Genomic DNA, 12266 nt, shown 5'->3' with positions numbered 1-12266 from the left:
CACCTACCAATGCAGGGGACACAGGTTCGATCCCTGGTCCGGGAATATCCCACATGCCGCGGAGCAACTGAGCCTGCGAGCCACAACTACTGAGCCCGTGTGCCACAACTACTGAAGCCCACATGCCTAGAGCCCATGCTCAACAAAAGAAGCCACAGCAATGAGAAGCCTGCACACCACAAAGAAGAGTAGCCCCCGTTCTCTGCAACTAGAGAAAGCCTGCACACAGCAACGAAGACCCAACACAGCCAAATATAAATAAATAAATTTTTTTAAAGGCTATTATTCTTTCTCCACTGAATTACTTTTATGCCATTGTCAAAAATCCTTTGGGCATATCTGTGTGGGTCTATTTCTGGGCTCTCTGTTCTCTTCCATTGATCTATTTGGCTATCCCTCCATCAATACTACATTGTCTTGATTACAGTAGCTATGTATTAAACCTTAACATCAAATAGAGATTACTCTCACTTTACTTTTTCAAATTTGTTTTAGGTATTTTAGGACCTATGCCTTTCCATACAAACTTTAGAATAAGCTTATATATGTGTCTGTGTCAATTTATATGATCATATGATGTTATTCCTTAGTCTGTTGATACAGTAGATTATGTTAATTGATTATTGAATATTGAACCAATCTTGTATTACTGGAATAATCCCACTTGGTTGTGGTGTATGATTCATTTTGTACATTGCTGGACTTGATTTGCTAATATTTGAGTATTTTTGTGTCTAACTTCGTGAGAGATATTAGTTTATAGTTTTCTTTTTTATGTTATCTTTGCCTGGTTTTGGTATCACAGTAACACTGGTCTCATAAAATGAGCTAGGAAGTGCTCCCTTGTCTTCTATTTTCTTGGGGAGATTGTATAATATTGATGTTAATTCTAAAAATCTTCGGGAGAATTCTCTGGTAAAACAATACAAGCATGGAGATTTCTTTTCCTTTTTTTAATAATAAATTTATTTATTTATTTATTTAATTTTGGCTGCATTGGATCTTCATTGTTGTGTGCAGGCTTTCTCTAGTTGCAGCGAGCATGGGCTACTCTTGGTTGCGGTGTGTGGGCTTCTCATTGTGGTGGCTTCTCTTGTTGTGGAGCATGGGCTCTAGGCACGCAGGCTCCAGTAGTTGTGGCATATGGGCTTCAGTAGTTGTGGCTCACTGGCTCTAGAGCGCAGGCTCAGTAGTTGCGGCACATGGGCTTGCTTGCTCTGCGGCATGTGGGATCTTCCCGGGCCAGGGCTCAAACCCATGTCCCCTGCACTGGCAGGCGGATTCTTAACCACTGTGCCACCAGGGAAGTCCTGGAGATTTCTTTTTAAGGAGTTTTTTTTTGTTTGTGAATTCAAACTTCTTTCCTGGTGAAAGGACTATTCAGATGATCTATTTTATCTTGGTTGAGTTTTAGTACAGGCACACCTAATTTTACTCTTCTTCACTTTATTGCACTTTGCAGATATTGTGTTTTTCACAAATTGAAGGTTTATGAGCATCAAGCAAGTCTGTTGGCACAATTTTTCCAACAGCATTTGCTCACTTCATGACTTTGTGTCACATATTAGTAATTATCACAATAGTTCAAACTTTTTCATTATTATGTTTGCTGTGGTGATCTGTGATCAGTGATATTTTATGTTATCATTACAAAAAAGATTATGACTCACTGAAAGCTGAGATAATGGTTAGCATGTTTTAACAATATATACATATATGTGTGTGTGTGTGTGTGTGTATATATATATATATATATATATATATATATATATATATATATATATACTTTTTTTTTTTTTGGCTGCACCACATGGCTTGCAGGATCTTAGTTCCATGACCAGAGATCAAACATGGGGCTCCGGCAGTGAGAGAGTGGAGTCCTAACCACTGGACCACCAGGGAATTCCCCTAGCGATAAAGTATTTTTAATTAAGTATGTACATTGTTGTCTTAGACATAATGCTATTGCACACTGTATGGTCAGGACACTCAAGATGGCTGTTTTCTTGCTCTCTGTACAGCCCCTGCCCGACCAGTGACTGCTTCATCTACACCCTAAGCACATGACTGACCTTCTTACATACTTGCCCCAGGCCCCAGCTAGTGACTGTTCTTATCAAAGGGGCGGGTGAGGGGCGTGCCCCTCTGCTAGTTCCCCTGGTAACCCATGATCCAATCTGACGTCAATTCTCCCTATAACTGGCAATCTCTCCTCCATCCGCTGCACACGGTGGGGTGTTGCTCCAGGACCTTGCTTCAGACATGTAAGCTCCCCCATCCATCAAACGAGTGATGTCTCTGTCACTGACTCTGGCCCCTTTCTTTGGTCTTGAAGCTGGGCAAGCACAGGGCTTGTAGGCTGGCGAGGTACAGCCCAACACACATTTAATAAACACAGTATAGTGTAAACATAATTTTTCTATGCACTGGGAAACCAAAAAATTCATATGACTCTATTACGATATTTGCTTTATTGTGGTGTCTGGAAACAAACCTGCAATATCTCTAAGGTAAGACTGTACTGTTACTAGGGTTCTCCAAAGAAACAGAACCAACCGGATATATATAGATATACAGAAAGAGATTTATTATGAGGAAATGTCTCATGTAATTATGGGGGCTGGGAAGTCCCATCTCCATCTGCAAGCCCAGGAAAGCTGGTGGTATAGTTCCAGTCCAAACCTGAAGGCCCAAGAATTAGGGGAGCCAATGGTGTAAGTCCCAGTTCAAGTCCAAAGGCCTGAGAACCAGGAGCACAGATGTCCAAGGGCAAAAGATGGATTTCCCAGCTCAAGTAGAGAGCAAATTCATCCTTCCTCTGACTTTTTGTTCTTTTAAGGCTCTGAATCTATGATGCCCATCCACATTGGTGAAGGCAGTCTTCTTTACTTAGTCTACCAATTCAAATGCTGATCTATTCCAGAAACACCCTCACAGACACACCCAGAAATAATGTTTTACCAGTTATCTGGGCATCCCTTAGCCCACTCAAATTGATACATAAAATTAACCATCACAGGTACCTTGGGGTTTTGAAAGAGTTGGTACATTTCTTCTGTTTTCAAATTTATGAGTGTCAAGTTGTTCCTAATATTCCCTTTTTCATCTTTATAGTGTCTGTAGGATCTGTAGTTCTAGCCCGTTTGACTCCTGATATTGGTATTTATGTCTTTTCTTTTTTTATCTTTGTCAATCTTGCTAGAGGTTTATCAGTTTTATTGATTTTTTTTGGAGAATCACTTTTTGTTTCATTGATTTCTCTATTGTTTTCCTGTTCTTTTGTTTTTTTGGTTTTTTTGGCGGTATGTGGGCCTCTCACTGTTGTGGCCTCTCCCGTTGCGGAGCACAGGCTCCAGACGCACAGGCTCAGCAGCCGTGGCTCACAGGCCCAGCCGCTCCGCGGCATGTGGGATCTTCCCGGACCGGGGCACGAACCCATGTCCCCTGCATCGGCAGGCAGACTCTCAACTACTGCGCCACCAGGGGAGCCCCTGTTTTCCTGTTTTTAATTTCAGTGATTTCTTATTATTTCCTTCCATCTGTTTTCTTTGGTTTCATTTTGCTTTTTGTTTTCTAGTTGCTTGAAGAAGGGAATTTAGATTATTGATTTGAGACCTCTCCTCTTTTCTAATGTAAACAGCATTTAGTGTTACAAATTTTTCTTTGGTGGGATTGTAAAATGGTGTAGCCACTTTGGAAAACACTGTTGTGTTAACATGGTAAGTAAGCAATGAGTTACCATATGACCCAGCGGTTATTACCCAGCAGTTTCACTCTGAGGTATATACCCAGGAGAACTGAAAACATGTTCACACACACAAAAACAGACACAGCATTATTTACGGCAACCAAAAAGTGTAAACTACTCAAATGTCCATCAGTCGTTGAATGGATAAACAAAATGTGTTATATCCATACAATGGAATATTATTTGACAAAAAAGAAAGTTCTGATATATGCTACAACGTGGATGAACCTTGAAAATATGTTAACTCAAAGAAGCCAGTCACATAGGGCTACATATCATATAATTCCATTTACATGCAAGTAAAAAAACAGGAAAATCCATAGAAATAGAAAGTAGATTAGTTATTTCTAGGGCCTGGGAGCAGGGAGGAATGGGAAGTAACTGCAAATAGGTATGGGGTTTCTTTTTGGGACAATGAAAGTATTCTTAGATAGTGGTAATGGTTGCACAACTCTGTGAATACACTAAAAGCCACTGAACTGTACACTTTAAAGGGGTAAATTCTATCTCAATGAAGCTGCTATATATATAAAAAAATTTCCCTTTCAGCACTGCTTCAGGTGAGTCCCATATATTTTGATACGTTGTATTTTCATTTTCATTCAATTCTATGTATTTAAAAAAAGTTTTCCTTTGAGAATTTCTTTTTGATCCGTGCGTTATTTAGCAGTGTTAAAGTTTTATTTCTAAGTGTTCATTGATTTTCCTGTTGCTTTTTCTTTGGCCGTGCCCTGAGGCATGTGAGATCTTAGTTCCCCAACCAGACCAGGGATCAAGTCCGTGCCTCCTGCAGTGGAAGCGCAGAGTCTTACCCAATGGAGTGCCAAGGAAGTCCCTCCTGTTGTATTTCTGTTATTGATTTCTAGTTTGGTTCCATTACAGTTAGAGAACATACCCTGTGTGGTAGGCAGAATAATGGCCCCCAAAGATGTCCATGTTTGATCCCCAGAACCTATAAATGTTATATTTCATGGAGAAAAGGAGTTAGAGTTTCAGATGGAATTAAAGTTACTCATCAGTTTACATAAAATAGGGAGATTATTCTGGATTATCTATGTGGGCCCAAACTAATCACAAGAATCCTAAAAACTGGAAGAAGGAAGCAGAAAAAGTCAGAGAGATGCAACATGACGAGGACACCACCTGCCATTGTTGACTCTGATGGCAGAGGAAGGGGGATACAAGCCAAGGAATTAGGTAGCCTCTAGAAGCTGGGAACATCCCTCAGTTTACAGCCTACAAGTAAACATGGACCTCAGTCCTGTAACCACAAGGAAATGAAATCTACCAACAAAGCAAATGAGCAAGAAAATGGACCTTCTTGAGCCTACAGAGAGGAATGCAGCCATCCTAACACCTTCATTTTAACCTGACAAGACTTGGACTCCACCTCCCTGTGTTGCAGTCAGGAAAGTGTCCCAGGCCAGAAAACTGGAGTGAATGTGCAGCTCCCCTCGTGTGTTTCCCTTTTCTCCGGGATTGTACTCCTGTGATACTTACTGAGCAATGCCTGAAAATAGCTGTCTCCTTATACTTTGTCCAGTTTTACAGTTGTTTATGGTGAGAAAGTAGGTTCAGTACCAATTACCTCATTATGGTCAGAGGTGGAAGTTGCTTTGTTTACTTTTCTGTTACACTTTAATTTTTTTTTAATGTTTTTTAAAAGTTAAAGGAACACAGGTAGTTGGACTCCTCAGGAATGAAGGTTTAGGTTATACCACCAAGTAAAATACCATTAACTGAGGTGAAAGGGTATATAAAATGGATCTCTTAGGGAGAATGTTATAAATACCAATTATGGCCCTGTGACTAGTTACCTAAGCAAGGGTTGTAGATTCCACTTGAATTTTGTCCCTTGCTGAATGAACTCGTTTCCTCCCAATACTTTATATAGAATGTTTGGGGATAAATTTAACACTTTTAGTTCATATCTAGGAGAATATAGAAGATCCCAGAAATTCTGCATTTGAAGTTGAATGCAATTATTCAGAAAACTTTGGGTTGTCTTTCTTTGGAGTTGGCCATGGAGCAGTATATTTGGGGACATGTATAAAACAGTCAAAGTGTGTTAGGCAGAGACATTTTTGGAAGAGTACATAAGGGGAGAAAAGTGTTTTCAATCAGTCAACATATTCGTTGAACTCCTACTCTGCCAGGCTTTTGAGACACATCAATAAACAAACAGGTAAAGTTCCCTGATCTCACAGAGGTTATATTCTAACAAGAGAAGACCGAAAATAAGTAATGGATATAATAGGTATATAATATAGTATGTAAGAAAGTAATAAAAGTTATGGGGGAAAAACTAGAGCAGGGTAATGGAATTCAGGCCTGCTGGGCATCGGGAGAGATGGGATGGGCAGATTGCAGTATGAAATAGGACAGTCAGGATAGGCCTCATTGAGGGGTGAGATGAGCAAAGGCTTGAGGAAGATGAGAGTTAATCAAATGGATGTTTCAGGGTGGGGTGGGGTTGGGTGGAGTGGATCAGAAGTCCAAGTCAGCCCTATTAGGTTCTCTGCTTAGGGTCACTTAAGGCTAATATCAAGGCATTGGCTGGGTGGGGCTATTCTCTTAAGGTTCTGGGGAAGAATCAGCTTCCAAGCTCATTTGGGTTGATGGTATTATTTAGTTCCGTGTCCTTGCTGGCTGTCAGCCTGGGGCTGTTCTCAGCTTGTAGAGGTTACCATTATTGCTTGACATGAGTCCCCTCCATCTTCAAGCAAGTAATGGCACATGAAATCCTTCTCATGTTTGAATCTGACTGCCTCTTTTGCTACCAGCTAGAGAAAAATGTTTTTTTTTTTTTTTTTTTTTTTTTTTTTTTTTGCGGTACACAGGCCTCTCACTGGTGTGGCCTCTCCCGTTGCGGAGCACAGGCTCCGGATGCACAGGTTCAGTGGCCATGGCTCACGGGCCCAGCCGCTCCGTGGCGTGTGGGATCTTCCCGGACTGGGGCACGAACCCGCATCCCCTGCATCGGCAGGCAGACTCTCAACCACTGCGCCACCAGGGAAGCCCAAAATCTCTGTTTTTAAAGAGCTCATATATTGGGCCTACTCAGATAATCTCCCTTTCGGTGAACTCAAAGTCAACTAATTTTTTAAAATTATTTATTTATTTATGTAGCGTGTGCTGGGTCTTAGCTGCAGCACGTGGGATCTTCATTGTGGCATGCATGTGGGATCTAGTTCCCCGACTGGGGATCGAACCCTGGCCCCCTGCATTGGGAGTGCAGATTCTTACCCACTGGACCACGAAGAAAGCCCCAAAGTCAGCTGATTAATAACTTTAATTATATCTGCAAAATCCCTTTTACCATGCAACATAACAATCGTGACTGTGACATATCATATTCACAGCCCTGGGGATTAGGCAGGGAAATTTGGGGGGCCATTTTGGAATCCTGCTTACCACAGACACAGAAAGAAATAGAAAACCTGAATAGACCTATATCTACTCAAGAAATTAAATTTTCAATAAAAAAATCTTCCCACAAAGAAAATCCCAGGCCCAGATGATTTCATTAGTGAATTCTATCATTTAAGGAGACAGTATCTATGCTGAACACACTCTTTCAGAAAACAGAGGAGGGGGATAGTCCCTGGTGGTCCAGTGGTCAGGACTCCTCTCGCTTTCACTGCTGAGGGCCCGGGTTCAATCCCACAAGCCTCTCAGGGTGGCCAAAAAAAAAAAAAAAAGCAGAAAACATTTTCCAATTTATTTTATGAGACTAGATTTACCCTTCACACCAGTTATCAATTTATTGCCTCTCAGCTCCAAATTCACTCGTGTTGCTCCTTCTATGAAAATGAATCTGAGCCTTTAGATATTTTTCCTTTGCCAACTGGCATAGCATTATATAAAAGGAAAACTTTCTTCCTCTATACTACTACTCTCAATACCTCTGGCCACCAAATGCATGGGTATTTTCCAACATTGACCTATTCTCTGACAACAGCTGGGTGGCCTGCAATTCAATTCTATCTACCTGGAGTTAATGTCAAATTCCACAAGTTAAGACCTCAGTCCCACAAGACTGTCTCCACTTAAGATGCCAATCACAAGTCTGGGCCTCCTGTACTTCTGACTGATCAGATGTAAACCAGGGGTTCTCACCACCCCTTCCTCTGGTTCAATAATTTGCTAGAACAGCTCACAGAACTCAGGAAAGTGCTTTACTCACTATTACCCATTTATTATAAAAGGATATAACTCAAGAACAGCCAGATGGAAGAGATGCATAGGGCAAGGTACAGGGAAGGGGCATGGCGCTTCCATGCCGTCGGGGCACACCAGCCTCTCAGCAACTCCACGTGTTCACCAACTGGGAAGCTCTCCCGTTAGGCCTGTGGTTAGGGTTTTTATGAAGGCTTTGTTACCGTAGGCATGATTAAATCATTGGCCACTCCTCTCCCCTCCCAGAGGTCAGGGGGTGGGGCTTAAAGTTCCAGCCCTCTCAACACCCAGTTGGTTCCCTGGCAACCAGCCCGAAACCCTTAGGGACTTTCCAAGTCATTTTATTAACATAAACTTGGGTATGGTTGAAAGGGGCTTGTTATGAATACCAAGAGACAATCTTACTCCTCTAGAACTATTTTAGCAACTGGGAACAAAAACCAAGTATTACAACAAAAGATGCCCTTTTCACCTTTATCACTCTGGACTATTTCAGGAGCTGGGAATGAAGACCCAAATATGTATTTACCATATCACATCACATTAGGTTTTGTCAGTAAAGGACATTGGAGAGGTTGCAAAAGGAAAAAGGGCTTTGCCTGCCGGTTGAGGTCGGCTTGCTTGGCAGGCTCCGGTAGCATGTGTTTCTCCAGCCTGGGCAGCTTCTCCTGGTGGAGGTGGGCATCTCCCGCTTCAGGCCCTTACTGTGCTCACAGCTCCTACGGTGCCGGTGCCGTGGAGGCAGCTTCCCCAGAAACTCCTCTCCCTGGTCAGTTTTATAGCCAGAGTACTACTGGTGAGACACCTCCCTGTTAAAAGCCCTAAGGGATAGACTTCTAGCAAGTTCTGTGGGTGTGCCACCACAGACTTCTCTACCATTCAACAAGCCAAAGCTATGCCTCTCCCACAAGGTCTAGATTTCGGCCCCGGGGTGATTATGATGTTATTCTCCTATTGTATCTGGTATTCCTATAGTCTTAAGAGTTCTCTTTAAGTAATCTCTCATTATCCTATCCATATTAAATAATTCCTTATATCAAACCTTCCCTGTTCAAAGTACTGTGAAGTTTCCCTCTCCCGACTGGACCAAAATAAATACTGAATTGGCCTAGAGATCGACCTTGGAGAGTGACAACTGCAAACCCACAAAAACAGGATTTGGGGATTGGTTTGTTCATGCCTTTGGGCTTGAGGGCAGTGCTCCTTGCAAATAAGAAAAAAAAGGATGCTAGTAATCCGTGGCCTGCAGGGACAATCACAATGAATCAAGTGCCAACTGAGGCAGCGCTTTGGAAGCTCAAGTAGCTGCTGCACCCAACCATTATACCAGTAATGATGACCAGCAAACTCTGGTGTTGGGTGGATTTTTCTGAGTTCATCTGAGTGCTGGTCCTGCAGTATCTGTAGAAATAAGTTTCTCTCTGCTTAAAAATCCTGTGATAACTTTACTTGGGGCAGATTCCTTGAAAGGGAATGGTATTCTCCTTAAGATCCACCACAACCACTTCCAACTGCCATTAAACCCATAACTAGGGTCAAACCTCAGGATGCTCCAGGCAGCCAGATACACACTACAACCCAGGAAGAATAGCTTACACACCAAACTGGGAGAGTGGATAGGCAAAACTGGGGATGCACACCTTCAAATACTATGCTAGTTAGAAGCAATGGACTAGATATGTATTTGCAACACCTTCAAAACATGGTGATGAGAAGTTGTAAGAAACAGATATACAATACCATACCATTTAATTTTAAATATATGCATATAAAACATTGATATACATTCAATAAGAACACATACAAACAAAAAGGATATACATTAAATGCAATATAATTGTTGCCACTGGTGGGCAGGGAGTGGGAAAAAGTGAAAATAAAATGAGAAGGGTCTTGTGTGGATTAATCACAATTAACAAAAATTGAGGAGTACGATTCAGTAGAGAAAGAAGGAACATTGGCTTGTAGTAGGGACTTTCAGTCCTTGACAAGATGCTGATCTAACATAAGGTGGTGGCTCCCTCCAATTCCAGCCCTGAAGATGACACACAGAAGGCAAATTGACAGATAATGATGAAATCTCCTAGTTATGCAGCATTTACCATGTACCAGGCACTCATTTAATCTTCCCAGCCAATGCTATATTATTAACCCCATTTTACAGATGAGAAAAAAAGTACAAAGAGATTAAGTAACTTGCCTAAGGTCACACAGCTGGTAATGCTGGAGTTGGAATTCTAACACAGATAAAAGTGAGGAATACCCAGAGACTGGAGAGAGCAAGTCTGGGATGGTGATGCAGGTCAGGGGCTAGTGGCCTAAAATGAAAGAGGGGCAAGCACCACGGACAAGAGAAGCCAGAGGGGACTTCCCTGGTGGCACAGTGGTTAAGAATCCGCCTGCCAGCACAGGGGACACAGGTTCGAGCCCTGGTCCAGGAAGATCCCACATGCCACGGAGCAACTAAGCCTGTGCGCCACAACTACTGAGCCTGCGCTCTAGAGCCTGAGAGCCACAAGTACTGAGCCCGTGCTCCACAAGAGAAGCCACCGCAGTGAGAAGCCTGCGCACTGCAATGAAGAGTAGCCCCTGCTCGCCGCAACTAGAGGTAGCCTGTGCGCAGCAAGATGCAACACAGCCAAAAATAAATAAATAAATAAATAAATTTATATAAGAAAGGATACACATTAGTACAGTAATGGACCTAGGTATATATGGTTCCTACAGATACTGAGGTAATTCAATGGAAGAGTAGTCTTAGCAACAAAAGATGCTAGAATAAATTTAAGTCCATATATTAAGAAGTAAACTTAAACCCCTACCTCACCATAAAAAGAATCAATTCAAAATATATCATAGAACTAACAATTTAAAACTACCAGACTTTGTAGAAAAAAAACCTTCATGACCTCGAATTCAACTGACATATCACAGGAAGCAATAACCATAAAATGTTTGATTAGATTTTATTTGCTCATCAAGAAAAATAGGGGCCTCCCTGGTGGCGCAGGGGCCTCCCTGGTGGCGCAGTGGTTAAGAGTCCGCCTGACGATGCAGGGGATACGGGTTCGTGCCCCGGTCTGGGAGGATCCCATATGCCGCGGAGCGGCTGGGCCCGTGAGCCATGGCCACTGGGCCTGCGCATCCAGAGCCTGTGATCCGCAACGGGAGAGGCCACAACAGTGAGAGGCCCGCATACAGCAAAAAGAAAAAAAAAAAAAAAGAAAAATAAGAAAAGGCAAGACAGACTAGGAGAAAATATTCATAACTCATGACAAAGACCTTGCATCCAGAATATACTGAGAATTTTATATTTAAAAGAACTGTTGAAATGGACAAAAGACTTGTACAGTTTTTCAAAGAACGTATAAAACTGGCTATAAGAACATGAGAAACTACCGAATATGAAATAGAATGTGAGATATTAGATTAGATCCTGGAACAGAAAGAAGACACTAGAAGATTTGTGAAACTTCAATAAAGTCTAGTTTAGTTCATTGGTATCAATGCTAATCTCAGTTTTGACAAATACACCATGCTTACGTAAGATAATAAAGTTAGGGCAAACTGGGTGAAGGATATACATTAAGTCTATGTTATCTATGCAACTTTTCTGTAAATTTAAAAATCATCCCAAAATAGTTTTTTAAAAAGTGCTCAGCATCATTAGTCATCAGGAAAACGCAAATGAAAATCACGTGATACCACCCCACCCACCCACTAAAATGGCTGAAATGGACCAGATCAACAGTAGCAAATGTTGGAAAGCAACCAGGACTTTCATAAATTGCTATGAGAGCATGAGATGGCAGTCACTTTGAGTAAAATATTTGGCAGTTTCTTAAAATTAAGCATGTATCATCTACCCTATTACCCCATCAATTCCACTACAAGGTATTTCTCCAGGAGAAATGAAAATATGTCTAAGACCTGCATAAGAATATTCATAGCAACATTATTCCTCATAGCCCAAAACTGGAAACAGCTCAGATGTCCATCAATAAAATGGATAAACTACACTGGAATTCTACCCTCCAACAAAAAGGAACAAACTACCAGTACAACTATATGGATGAGTCTCAAACATGCTGAAAGCTAAACACAGAAGATACATTGCTGTAGGATTTAACTTATACAAAGTATTAAAATATGCAAAAATATCCTACACCAATAGAAACCAGGTCAATGTCGTTTCTCTTGGGGATGGGAACTTCCTGGAGGGCAATGTTCTGTCCTGATGTGCAGGTTACCGTAGAAAACTAAGTATTTTTCAAGACTAATCTAACTGAACACTTGACATCTATGCATTTCACTGTAAATATTTCAATTCAAAAAATTT

Source organism: Mesoplodon densirostris, chromosome X (assembly GCF_025265405.1).
Source record: "Mesoplodon densirostris isolate mMesDen1 chromosome X, mMesDen1 primary haplotype, whole genome shotgun sequence".
Lineage (NCBI taxonomy): Eukaryota > Metazoa > Chordata > Mammalia > Artiodactyla > Ziphiidae > Mesoplodon > Mesoplodon densirostris.
This window is presented reverse-complemented; position numbering follows the sequence as displayed.